The sequence below is a fragment of the Tympanuchus pallidicinctus genome, unplaced genomic scaffold, assembly GCF_026119805.1.
Source record: "Tympanuchus pallidicinctus isolate F22 unplaced genomic scaffold, pur_lepc_1.0 scaffold185, whole genome shotgun sequence".
Classification (NCBI taxonomy): domain Eukaryota; kingdom Metazoa; phylum Chordata; class Aves; order Galliformes; family Phasianidae; genus Tympanuchus; species Tympanuchus pallidicinctus.
The window spans coordinates 1-11760 of record NW_026294705.1 but is presented as its reverse complement, the minus strand read 5'-3'; the positions used below and the strand labels follow the sequence as shown (position 1 = coordinate 11760).

Sequence of the window (11760 nt, the reverse complement as noted above, 5' to 3'; positions counted from 1 at the left end):
ATTACTGTACAAGACTTACTATGGGATGTTTAAGGGAGAAACCAAAAGCAGTGGGTGGGTTGAGGCGATCTGGGGAGGAACAAGTGTGGGACAACAAAGGCACAGGTAACAGCAGAAATGGACTGCTTGCACGTAAGCATGGACAGTTCAGATGTTATCTGGCCACGTCCTGCACCTGATGAGTGTGGTCTGTCCTATCTTCTCATCAAGTTGCTGGCTAACTCCTCTCCAGGGTGAGGGCTGTCTGTTATTCTTGCTCGTGTGTGCATTAGGCTCAGACCGTGGATTGGAAGGCCTGTGTGCCCATCTGCCAGCTGCAGGAGAGATCCAGGTGCCAGCCACTGGAGACACTCAGGTGAGTGGACTTGAGTGACAACAGCATGTACATACAAATCCATGTATTCCCACTAGTAGAGCTCTACCTACTCAGCCAGAGGTGAACGCGATGAGGCCTCTGGTAATGCTTGTGTTTGTGTGAGCACCCCGTGTGCCTGCCTTTGATTCCCATGGCTGTCTGTGTGTGTACAAATATGTCTGTGTGCTCTGTGTGTGCACTGACTGAGAATACATGCTCATCCTCACTGCTTGTTGGACCCTGGGGCATGGAGCTGCATCAGCCTCGCCTGTGCTGGAGCTGCTGGATCTGGCTGGATTCCTCTAATGCTCCCCACACAACAACATGAGGTACCTGGGAAACATCGATCTCCTTTTCTTCTCCCTGAGGTTTGTCATCTCCAGCAGCAGCCTCCTGTTCCGTGGGAGCAGCACCCTCACCAGCTCCTGATCCCACCACCCACACTGTCTTCCACTCCAGTGGCCCATCTGCAGCACTCACCACCTGCAAGATAAAAGGAGAAACCTTTCAGGACATGAGCTGTGCATATCAGCTGGAGATATCCTGCACTCTGCGATCTCCTTAGGTGCTGCCGCCCCTGGCTTTGGTTTCACTGGGGTTTCTCCTGACCCAAGGAAGAAAGCAGCACTGGAGGCTGCCATCCTATATCTGAAGCACCATGTAGGGAGCACAGGGGTAGGCTTACATGACAAAGCTGATTTACAGGCAGGAGAGGGACATTTACAAAACCTTCCTGTCAACATGCAGTAGAGTTTCAGATGGGTATTGCTAGTGTAGGAAACATTTCTCAAGGCTCATGTGTTCTCACTGCCTCTTCTTCTCACACCTATACAACAACCTCCTTCCACTGCTCTCTGAAACACTCATGGGACTGCATTCTCAGGGCTGATTTGCCTCCAAGCTGTGTGGTGTGAGAAATGCCCTGCAGGTTCAAGGTGAGTTGAAGCTTGGGGGGGGGGGGGGGGGGGGGGGGGGGGGGGGGGGGGGGTGGGGGGGGGGGGGGGGGGGGGGGGGGGGGGGGGGGGGGGGGGGGGGGGGGGGGGGGGGGGGGGGGGGGGGGGGGGGTGGGGGGGGGGGGGAGGGGGTGGGGGGGGGGGGGGGGGGGGGGGGGGGGGGGGGGGGGGGGGGAGGGGGGGGGGGGGGGGGGGGGTGGGGGGGGGGGGGGGGGTGGGGGGGGGGGGGGGGGGGGGGGGGGGGGGGGGGGGGGGGGGGGGGGGGGGGGGGGGGGGGGGGGGGGGGGGGGGGGGGGGGGGTGGGGGGGGGGGGGGGGGGGGGGGGGGGGGGGGGGTGGGGGAGGGGGGGGGGTGGGGGGGGGGGGGGGGGGGGGGGGGGGGGGGGGGGGGGGGGGGGGGTGGGGGGGGGGGGGGGGGGGGGGGGGGGGGGGGGGGGGGGGGGGGGGGGGGGGGGGGGGGGGGAGGGGGGTGGGGGGGGGGGGGGGGGGGGGGGGGGGGGGGGGGGGGGGGGGGGGGGGGGGGGGGGGGGGGGGGGGGGGGGGTGGGGGTGGGTGGGGGGGGGGGGTGGGGGGGAGGGGGGGGGGGGGGGGGGGGGGGGGGGGGGGGGGGGGGGGGGGGGGGGGGGGGGTGGGGGGGGGGGGGGGGGGGGGGGGGGGGGGGGGGGGGGGGGGGGGGGGGGGGGGGGGGGGGGGGGGGTGGGGGGGGGGGGGGGGGGGGGGGGGGGGGGGGGGGGGGGGGGGGGGGGGGGGGGGGGGGAGGGGGGGGGGGGGGGGGGGGGGGGTGGGGGGGGGGGGGGGGGGGGGGGGGGGGGGTGGGGGGGGGGGGGGGGGGGGGGGGGGTGGGGGGGGGGGGGGGGGGGGTGGGGGGGGGGGGGGAGGGGGTGGGTGGGGGGGGGGGGGGGGGGGGGGGGGGGGGGGGGGGGGGGGGGGGGGGGGGGGGGGGGGGGGGGGGGGGGGGGGGGGGGGGTGGGGGGGGGGGGGGGGGGGGGGGGGGGGGGGGGGGGGGGGGGTGGGGGGGGGGGGGGGGGGGGGGGGGGGGGGGGGGGGGGGGGGGGGGGGGGGGGAGGGGGGGGGGGGTGGGGGGGGGGGGGGGGGGGGGGGGGGGGGGGGGGGGGGGGGGGGGGGAAACTGCCCGGAGGTCCCCTGTGCTACTCTGAAAGTCTGCTCTAGGGAACAGGCTGCAAGGCCTGCTCCAGCTGCTGTCTGCCATCTCTAGACCTGGACTGACTTCAAGAGCATTAGTTAGACTCCTTTTGAACAGAGATGTGCAACTTGGGCTATGTTAGCTGAAGCAAATATACTCTACAGCTAGATGAAGGTTAGAAATATTCAGATATCATCAGGTATCAGAAAATGTTAGCCTATAGCTAGGCTGATTTTAAAAAAGAAAGAAACATAAATAAAGACCCAAGTAGATTTTATATGACTGAATCATTCGTCATTAGTCTGTGTTGAAAAGTCAGCATGCATTTCATTTCAGTTATTGAAAGGTGGATAGAAAAGTACCTTCCTGAAGGCCATTGTTAAATCCTTCCTCCAGCATAGGTAATTTATGTATCACCCCAACATTTGTGTTGGTACACACTGGTATTTATTTACAGTAATACACTTGAATTAAGTTTATTGGAGATTCATCTTGATGGTGAAGGTAAATAAAAAAACACATTCTGTCAATTCAATTAACTTCAGGAAGTTTTTAGCACTAAAGAAAAGCTGTTTTCTAGGTACCAGCGTCAAGCTAAGTTCAGCAGAAATTCAGTTCACAGCCTGATGCTCTGTTTCCTCAGTTTGATTTTCCACCCATGAATGAGACCAATGCAGCTCTCTGAGCTCAACCTGAACTGCCTGCATTTGTTCACAATCATTCTTCAGTCACTGTTGTTCAGCTCTATCCACCCCTACTGGCTGACATTAACTGATGTGGTAAATAAATTCTTCTGCAGTCCTTGAAAGCAGGAATACTCCAGTGCTTTGCAGAAACCACTGGAGAAGTTTTAGCTTCAACTGAAAATTCTGCTAGGGAAGGATGCTCTGCCACAAACAGAAGTATTATCAAAAGATATGGACAGATGTTGACATCTTCTCCTGTGACTTGTAAGGCACGCAAACCTGTCTCACAGAGTATTACCAATTTAGCAGTCTTGACCCAGGCTAGTATTCAAATAAATGGTGGTTGTAAAAGCCTTGGAAGAGACCAGTATGAAAGGAGGGGAACAGAATGGCCTATCAGATTGATTTCATCACATGTGCTTCTAACAGCATGCTGCACACACTGATCCTGCTGCCTGTTGTGATTAGGATCAACGTTTATTTTCTATTTACTGCATTTGGTACAGCCAATTTTCTTCTACGGTGGAGGAGAATTTTAATTGACATGAGTCAGCTCGCAAACAGTCAGCACTGAAAGGGTGATGCTCTCAACAGCTGTAGCTGTAACTCACTGAATGCACAGCACGTTCACATATGCAGAACTGGGTATTTCCCGTGCCTTAGAATACAGAACCAAAGCAAGATAGATAATTAAAAAATGGCTTTTACAAAGCATGTGTGCTAGTGCTGAATGAATCTCACTATTAGTATCAAATGCCTTTGATAAAGAAAAAAACTAAACTAAACTAAAAAGAGGGAGACTCAATTCCACTGAAATCAGAACAAGAATCCCACACCCAGCTGCAATGGGCCACGTACTTCGTTTTGAGAACCAACACTACAAACCTGATAACAATACACAGACTAAGAGTATCCTAAACCAGCTATCTGCAGAAGGGTTACTGAAATCTGCACAGCCACACAGGAGAAAAAACAAGGGCCATCCAATGTAATGAAGGCTGTGATAACAGAGCCACATGGCTTTGAGTTGCAGAAACAGTGAATGCTTCTTTACCCAGGCTGCAGCTGGCTGCATTATCCTCATAGAACTGTCAGCTCAGTGCAGTGCTCAGATTCAGCAGCAGCAAGAATGAGGCCATGAAGAGGAGGAGAGCAGCCGAGTCTGCAGCTGGGGGCCTGGGAGGAGCTCACTGTCCGTGCTCTCCCCATTTTCCAGAGCTGAAGATCTGGCTCCACGGCTTGATTTAGAAAAGGACTGGGTAATTTTTAGGACAGTTAGTCATATTACAGCTCAGTCGTCTCATATAAGATCAAGAACTAATTATCATGCTTTAGTGAGCACACCAACTGCTTGCAAAGTCTTGGAAGGCTTTTGGAGTAATACTGCAGAACTGGTTATGAAAGTTGCCTCAGGACAGTCCTCCACTGGAGCCAGGATATCAGCTTAGCAAACAGCCTGATCCCTGACAGCATCTCTTCTGCATTCAGTAATACTGCTCCTCTAAGCAGGTTTAGCTGACCAGATAGAAGTTACTTTACAAGGGCACCTAGTTTGGAACAGAGGAAAGATGCATTTCAAAGCTTAGCCTTTGTGCTCAGGGCAGAGCAAGGCATTTCTTGGCCCGAGACTTGGCAGTGATAAGACAATGCTAGACAAGCAGTGCAACTCATTTGCAGCGCATCAGCACCTGTAGCTATAGAAACTGGGTTTGATCTACCTCAACATGCCCACCTAAAGAGAAATTAAAGTATGTCCCGAGTTTTTTCAGTTGCTTTGTAATTTACCTCATTCAGTGCCAACATTTGTATTTTAGAAAATGAACTTTTGGCATGATTATTTCAGCTGTGCAAGGAAAAACAAATGATGAATCAAAATTCCATTTCCTTTTTAAAGCTGTTTAGAGGAAGGCTAGACAAACAAATTCAAGGAAATGTAAAAGCTACTGTGAATCTATGCAGCATATTCTCTCTTTACCACAAATGTCAACAGAAACAGCATTATGCCACTTTCTGTTCATGGATCTGATTGTTTTCTGCCCCAAAATATTTTCAGTCTGTACTGCTGCAACAGGCAGTTTCTAAGGTAGGTCTTGCATTGAATGAGAAATGTTCTGGTACCACAGCTGGGTCACAGTCATATTGTATTCTCTGCACACTGATTACATGCAGATGACATACATATATTTTTGCCACACTCCTCTTGAAGATATTAAAGCACAACCACATTCCTGAGGCTGCTCATACGTACCTCGCTCTCTTTCTCAGCAATTCCAGTTGTCTCCTTATCCCCTGCCCCGATACTCTCCTGTATAAAGAGGAAATTTGGTCACCATCTTACTCATGCTGAGGGAATGACTGCAGAGAAACTGGCATTAATCAAGCTCAGTGGAAGAATGGCACGTATGGGATGCGATGAAATGAATGGTGGGAACTAACGGGACAGCATACAGGGAGTGGAAAGATTCTTGCTGCTATATATCTGAAATAAAGGTAGCTATAAGATAAAAACAGAACAAAACAAGAACACAAGCAAAAAACCACGAGAAATAAAGCCTGTTAATTACATAATGATCACCACACTGGAAGTGCTAATGTCAATTTTATGTACTTTTGCTATCAGTATTTCATAGTAGCACCATACTGGATGAATGTTTTTATTAAGCAACAGCCCAGAACATTGCTGACCTTACAGTTTTCCAGCTACCTCCAATTTCTCCCACCCAAGACTCAGAATGTTCCCATCATAACCTGCTGCTGCCCTGTAACTCACCAGTTTGCAGGAAAACTTCCTGGAACACTTCTTCCACACGCGTTGGGCTGAAACACACGGCAGGGGATTGTTCAAAGAGGTGGGTCACAAAGCTCATCAGTGCTGCAGAATCAACTTTCCTCCAGGTCCACACTCAGCTGTACATGCAGTGGGTGTCTGACATTTCAAACAGCAGACGTGTGTCAGTGGCTCTAAATGTGGCACCCATGAAGATGTCCAAGGAATCAATTGCTCTCAACAGTGATGCTCCCACCCAAACAATACTTCTCACAGCACAGAAGGTATCTAACACAAGGTCCTTTACTACACAAGCTGTAAAACTGCACAAGTTCCAGGTTTGGAAGAGGAAAAAACGTACAATTTCCTAAACTCTGTGGGACAGTTGTGCTCCTGCTGGTTTCCAATTCCACTGTAGCATTTTGGGATTCAGCAACATCCCTTCTGATTGAGCATGGATTCAGTTTTGGCTATTGCTCAGCCTGGATCAAGAGGTTCAGGTCCAGATTAGGTCAACAAACAGTCAAGATGGCTGTAGTTCATGTCTCATTTGAACACTTGGAAGTGCTTTTCTCTTCTGCTCAGTCTTGGCTTCCCGCAGATTACAGGATATTTCTAAAGATGCTTTTCAGAGGAAAAGTAAATCTAAGCCCCCTTATAGAAATCTCTTTCACTAATAAATGTTGAGGCTGCTCAGCAAACATACATATGTCAGATTTTTCAAAAGCCCTGTAAGGGTGAAGACAAGTCATGCTGATCTGTGTGAGTGCAGGCAGAGCAGATCACCATCTTTAGCACTTGTGATCAGACCTCAGTGCTCAGCCTCCAGCTCACTGCCTCCACACACCTGCCACACCAAAACTCCTGCACGTTTCATCTGAAATGCTTGCATGTTATCTTGTTTAATAAAAGGATGCTGCGTTATATCCAAACTTCACTTCACTCATGTGTTTTCTAAGCTCATCTTCCTGCAGTCACCTCATAAGACCCAGACCTGTCCAGACGCCAGGGCAAGGCAGCTGCTGACAGCAGCGTTACCATGCAAACCCCTCACAGCTTTATCCTGCTAAAACTGCAGTGTGACATCACCTTTTCTATTATACATACAGGATTAATTCTTCTTTCAAGCTGCCAAACCATGCTGCGAAGACCTGATTTTTACATTAATTTTAAAACAGACTGTATAGGGTTTTAAAAAGAAAAAAAAATCCACAAGCTTCAACTGCAAAATATAATTATTTCTTACTCCAGCAAAGCATGCATGCTTGCTACAGCATGTTAATTTTTATTTATTTATTTTTTTAAACAGGAGAGGTAAACAAATATTTCCATTGCCTCACAAAAGCCATGCGTCTGATGGCAATGGCAAGTTGGTACAGAAACACTTTTCTGACTTGTACTATTAAAAAGTGCTGAATTTCTTAATAAGCTGTACTTAGAAGCCAATTTGCCTTCAGAAATGAGCACTGCTCTATGTCAGGAATGTGTTTGTCCCTACCCTTCTCCTATCAGTAAAACCTGGAAACTCTTTCCCATAAGAATTCCATCAACCAAGCTTACAGCTTGGGCCTCATTCAAAATTTGATGCGTTCATACATATGCTTTTAAATGAGGGCTCGTTTCAAGCATAACTGGAAGCAGATTTTTGGGAAAGAGAAAGGTAAGGAGAGTTGCCCTTACTTCTTAAGGACTATTTTGTACTGGTAAAGTTAGCAGCACTGATCTTTTGATTAGTTAGGAGTCGGGATGGTAAGGATGACTGAGTTTTAGCAGGGAAGCACGGCAGTGCAATGTTTATTTTTATGCCACGCCAGGCGTAAACGTCTAGTAAATAGGATTACTGAAACAGTGCCTAAGTAATGCTGCAGTTCCATAAACAGAGTGCAATCTGCCTCTGCTGACTTAGAACAGAAGAACACTGTTCTACATCAGTTCTTCCCCCATTTTTGAAAGAAATGTTTTACCTTTAAATGGCCTCATACATGGCTCTATCTGTACTTGGCTCCACGCTCAGCTTTCAGACACAGCTGACCACTCTTCTTTGCACTGCTCTCCCAGATCATACAGCCTGCAGTTTGGGTGCCACGAGTTGTACCTACAGTGGGATTCAGCCATCATTAGACATCTCTAAGCTGAAGGCTCTTTCTTGGCCTCTGTCACTGCTCAGTGTCTGAGAGAGCTTCCAGCTGGCAGTTTCATATGTGCCCACACAAAGCTTTGAAAATCACTGTGTTTAGCTGAGTGTCTGACTGATGGAATGAGAGAATATTAAAGGCCAGGCAAGCATCAGACCCAAAGCACAAAAAGGCTCTTTCCAAACCAAGGAGCATCTGGAAGTCAAAATAGCTGATCTCTGAGTAGTGCTGTGAACTCTGTGTGCAGCATTTCACAGATAGGACAACAAAATAACAAGACTTGCTACGATTTCTCTTTGTCCTGTACACTTGTCATCTTTGCCTGACTTTGAAAAATTGATGTGGTGAGAGGGATATTATTATTTGAAACTGAAATCAATCAGTGGTTAATAAACTATATATTTTAGACTGTATCCTTTGGATTTTACACACTACGGAAAGAAGAAACAAAACAGTTTCTGTGGGCAAAAGTCCACGCAAGAAGGACTTCTTACCATTCGCTTCAGCTCTTCTGCAGTACGTGGTGATTCTGTCCCTGTAACTGTGAAAAATTTTTGTTCCCTGCAACCAAATAAGAATTCAAAGGTCGCCAGCACCTAACAGAAATTTATTTGTTCTGTGGCACCGATGGGATCACAACAAGGACATGCAGTAAGATCCCATGCAGCAATTAAGATGAGCTCTGGAATGAAGTGTTGGCAATGCACTTCAGGCTGATTATGAAACTGTAAGTAACAGAACCCAAAACTCCTGAGCAGGGAATTGTACCCTGTTCTCTGCACTACCCCTCCTAGTTTAAATGAGAGCCCTACCAGAAAATTTACTCAAAGCTCTTGCAACAACTAATCACTGCCATACATTCTACCAATTAACGTGGCTTGGCAGTAAATTCATCACAGAGAAATTGTGCTCATGAGGGGCTGTCACCGCAAACTTGCAATTACTAAAATCAATAAAAGATTCCTATCAGAAAGATATTATTAATATTTTATCACTCCACTTTTAAATAACTCATCACTCAAGTGAATGAACGCTGAGCTGCTACTGAGAAATGACATGCTTTCATATTCTGCATCTCAGTGAAATGTCCTCAGCTTTGATCACGGTTGCTGTTAATCCTGATGTTCAAGACTCTCCTTCACAAGTCCTGGAAAGCAATTCCTGGAATCATTGCCCCTCAGAGCCAAATGAATAATTCTACTTCTGAATTTTAAGACATCAACACGGAGCTCATTTCCTAGACATCTCTTCCAAATTGGTAAAGACAACTTTGTATTCTAAAGGTAACAGAAAATGAAAATAAATCCAGTCAGGACTGTCTGACTTCTATTTAATACCTATGACTTCCTCCTGGATTGCCACTCACTTGCCCCTCTCTCACTGTCTTCCTCTCCAACAGCTCTGCAGCCATTTGGAGCATGAAAGAACACGGACTGAGAATGCCTCAGTGATGGTGAGGCAGCAAAACAGGTCACAGGACAGGGCCAGTGAACGGATGAGTGGTGCTGCACCCCAGCCTGCCATCTAATTAGCACTCAGGTAATGAAGGTTTTGGAGCTTTGTCTTCTACCGTTACGATGCTGCTCTCACAGGTAGGAATCCAGAGCAAATAGGAAGGATTAGACAGGGATCATCCTCCCTCTCTCTCAAAGTTCTCCAGAACAGCACGCAGAAAACTGTCCCCATTTCCATCTACAACAAATTCTTTTTACCCTGTTAGGAAGATAGGAGCAAGGGAGAGATGATAACCAGGCACATGCTGCAACTAAAGCTCAGCCTGCCTTTTCATTTCATGCACATTTGATACAGTTTTTAATCCAGTGACGCAGTTGCAACTATCCAGGCAAAATCATCTCTCTGTCCTTGAGAAGTCCTTTAAACTACAGCTGTACTCCAGAGCCTTCTGCTGCACACAGTTTGCGTGGTATCATGAGTGGCTTCTGCAGTGGTCCAACACCACCAGCACACAACCAACCTGACACTGGTTGAGTAGAGCTTCAGACTATTTCCAAGCCACTCTTCACTTCTGTTTGTACGCTTTCCTAATGCTGTTCCCCTATGTTAATAAATGTCACAATCAGGCTTGCAGTGCCTGAGCCATTGCCCCCAGTAGCAATGTGAAACACAATCAGCTCCACAGAAAGATCCATGCAAGGCTAGAGTATCTGCATACCTGAAAACCTTTTGTTGATGCTCTGCACTGATCTCTGACTGCCTGTAAGACCATGCAGGTGAACTTCCAGCTAAAATGCCAGTCTTAAAAGGAATGACATTTTGGGACCAACAGGAGCAAATTTTGCTGGAGAGGCATGCTGTGACACAGCTGGACGCTGACAAAACCAGCCATGATGAGGAACGGAGGGGATGGCTGAAATACAGCAGGCACACTCACTGTGATGAGAGACGGCCCAGATGAGGCTGGGAGATGGGGGACAGATCACTCAGCGCAGCCTGCTCTGTTGGCTCATCTGGCTCAGCAGGGATGAGGGCCTCCTTTCCCACAGCAGCAGCAGCAGGGGTTTCATCCACCTTGACTTCCCCAGGTGGAGCTTCTTCAGCCTCAGTCTTTTCTTTTACGGATTTCTAAGTAAACAGTGGAAAATTTGTTGAGGAGCACATGATGGTGGGGAAGGAAGAAGGGAATGGGAGCTCTGCCTGCACTGCAGTGCTGCTTCACTCCTAGCAGACTCAGTGCCAATGGCTTTGCCAGGAAGAGGACAGCCTTACATTACTAATCATCATCTACAGAGCATCTTCATTCTCAGTGTCCTGTAAAGAAACTGAGTCAGTCCTACATCCCTCCCTTGCAAGGAAAGAGTGCTAGCTTCCTGAGCTATTGAAAGCAGCAGCAGAAATGGGGGAGAAGTACTCAGTTTGCTCAGAAATGCTCTAGAAAGTGAAGGCAAAGCGAGGAGTGTCCCAAACTATGATTTCAAACAGCATTTTTGAAATTATCCCCTATCCCCCTAATTCCACCAGCCCTCAGACAATAAGATCCCTTCTCTGTTCAAAGTAAGAAACGTTGCAGACTTTGTTTTCACATAGGCAACCACTAACTGCACAAATTCTGACACTGAACATCATAGAATGGCTCAATTCGGAAGGGACCTAAAGACCATTCAGTTCCAATCCCCCTGCTACAGGGCCACCCATTAGATCAGGATGATCAGGCAGCCTGTTCCAGTACCTCACCACCTTCTGAGTGAAAAAAAGTCATCCCTAGTTTCTTTAATGCTTATTGCATGCCGAGATCTCAATCACCTACAAAGCTTCCGTTTATGGGCCATGCTTCTTCTGCAATTCTTACCCTCTAAAATTCTGGCCTATGCTTATTCTTTAGGAAGCGTATCTGGTAAACATCACCAGTCGCAAGATGTTTGGTCCTGCAGCAAAACAGCTCCCAGCAAAAGTGCTGTTTCTGCTGGGGACAAAGCCTTGCAAACACACAACAGCTAAAGGAGGGAGCTGCAAGCTGTGCTCAGCATATTCCAGCTATAAAGATGGCTGACTCAGCCAGATTAAATAACCCCAGTAGATCAATTTGCCATGAACACATTGCTCAGCATAATATGAACCTCAAAGCTATCCAGCTGCTTTGCTGTTGATAAGATGCAGCTGCTCAGAAGGCCTTCTATCATGAAGAGACATCTCTGAAATTCTTCAAAATACGAAAATCTGCTCCCTGACGTTTTTCAGAAAACAACAACAAAACAAAACCAAA

The 11760-nt window shown here is 49.0% G+C and overlaps 1 long non-coding RNA gene across 1 annotated transcript; it reads right to left on the bottom strand.

The window, feature by feature from the left end:
- On the bottom strand, nucleotides 1–6066 carry LOC128079451 (uncharacterized). The gene is made up of 3 exons (XR_008206155.1): nucleotides 5908–6066; nucleotides 5386–5442; nucleotides 1–838 (listed from the first exon to the last, which is right to left on the bottom strand). It is a non-coding gene; the product is annotated as an uncharacterized LOC128079451 (long non-coding RNA).
- Nucleotides 6067–11760: the final 5694 nt, after the last annotated feature.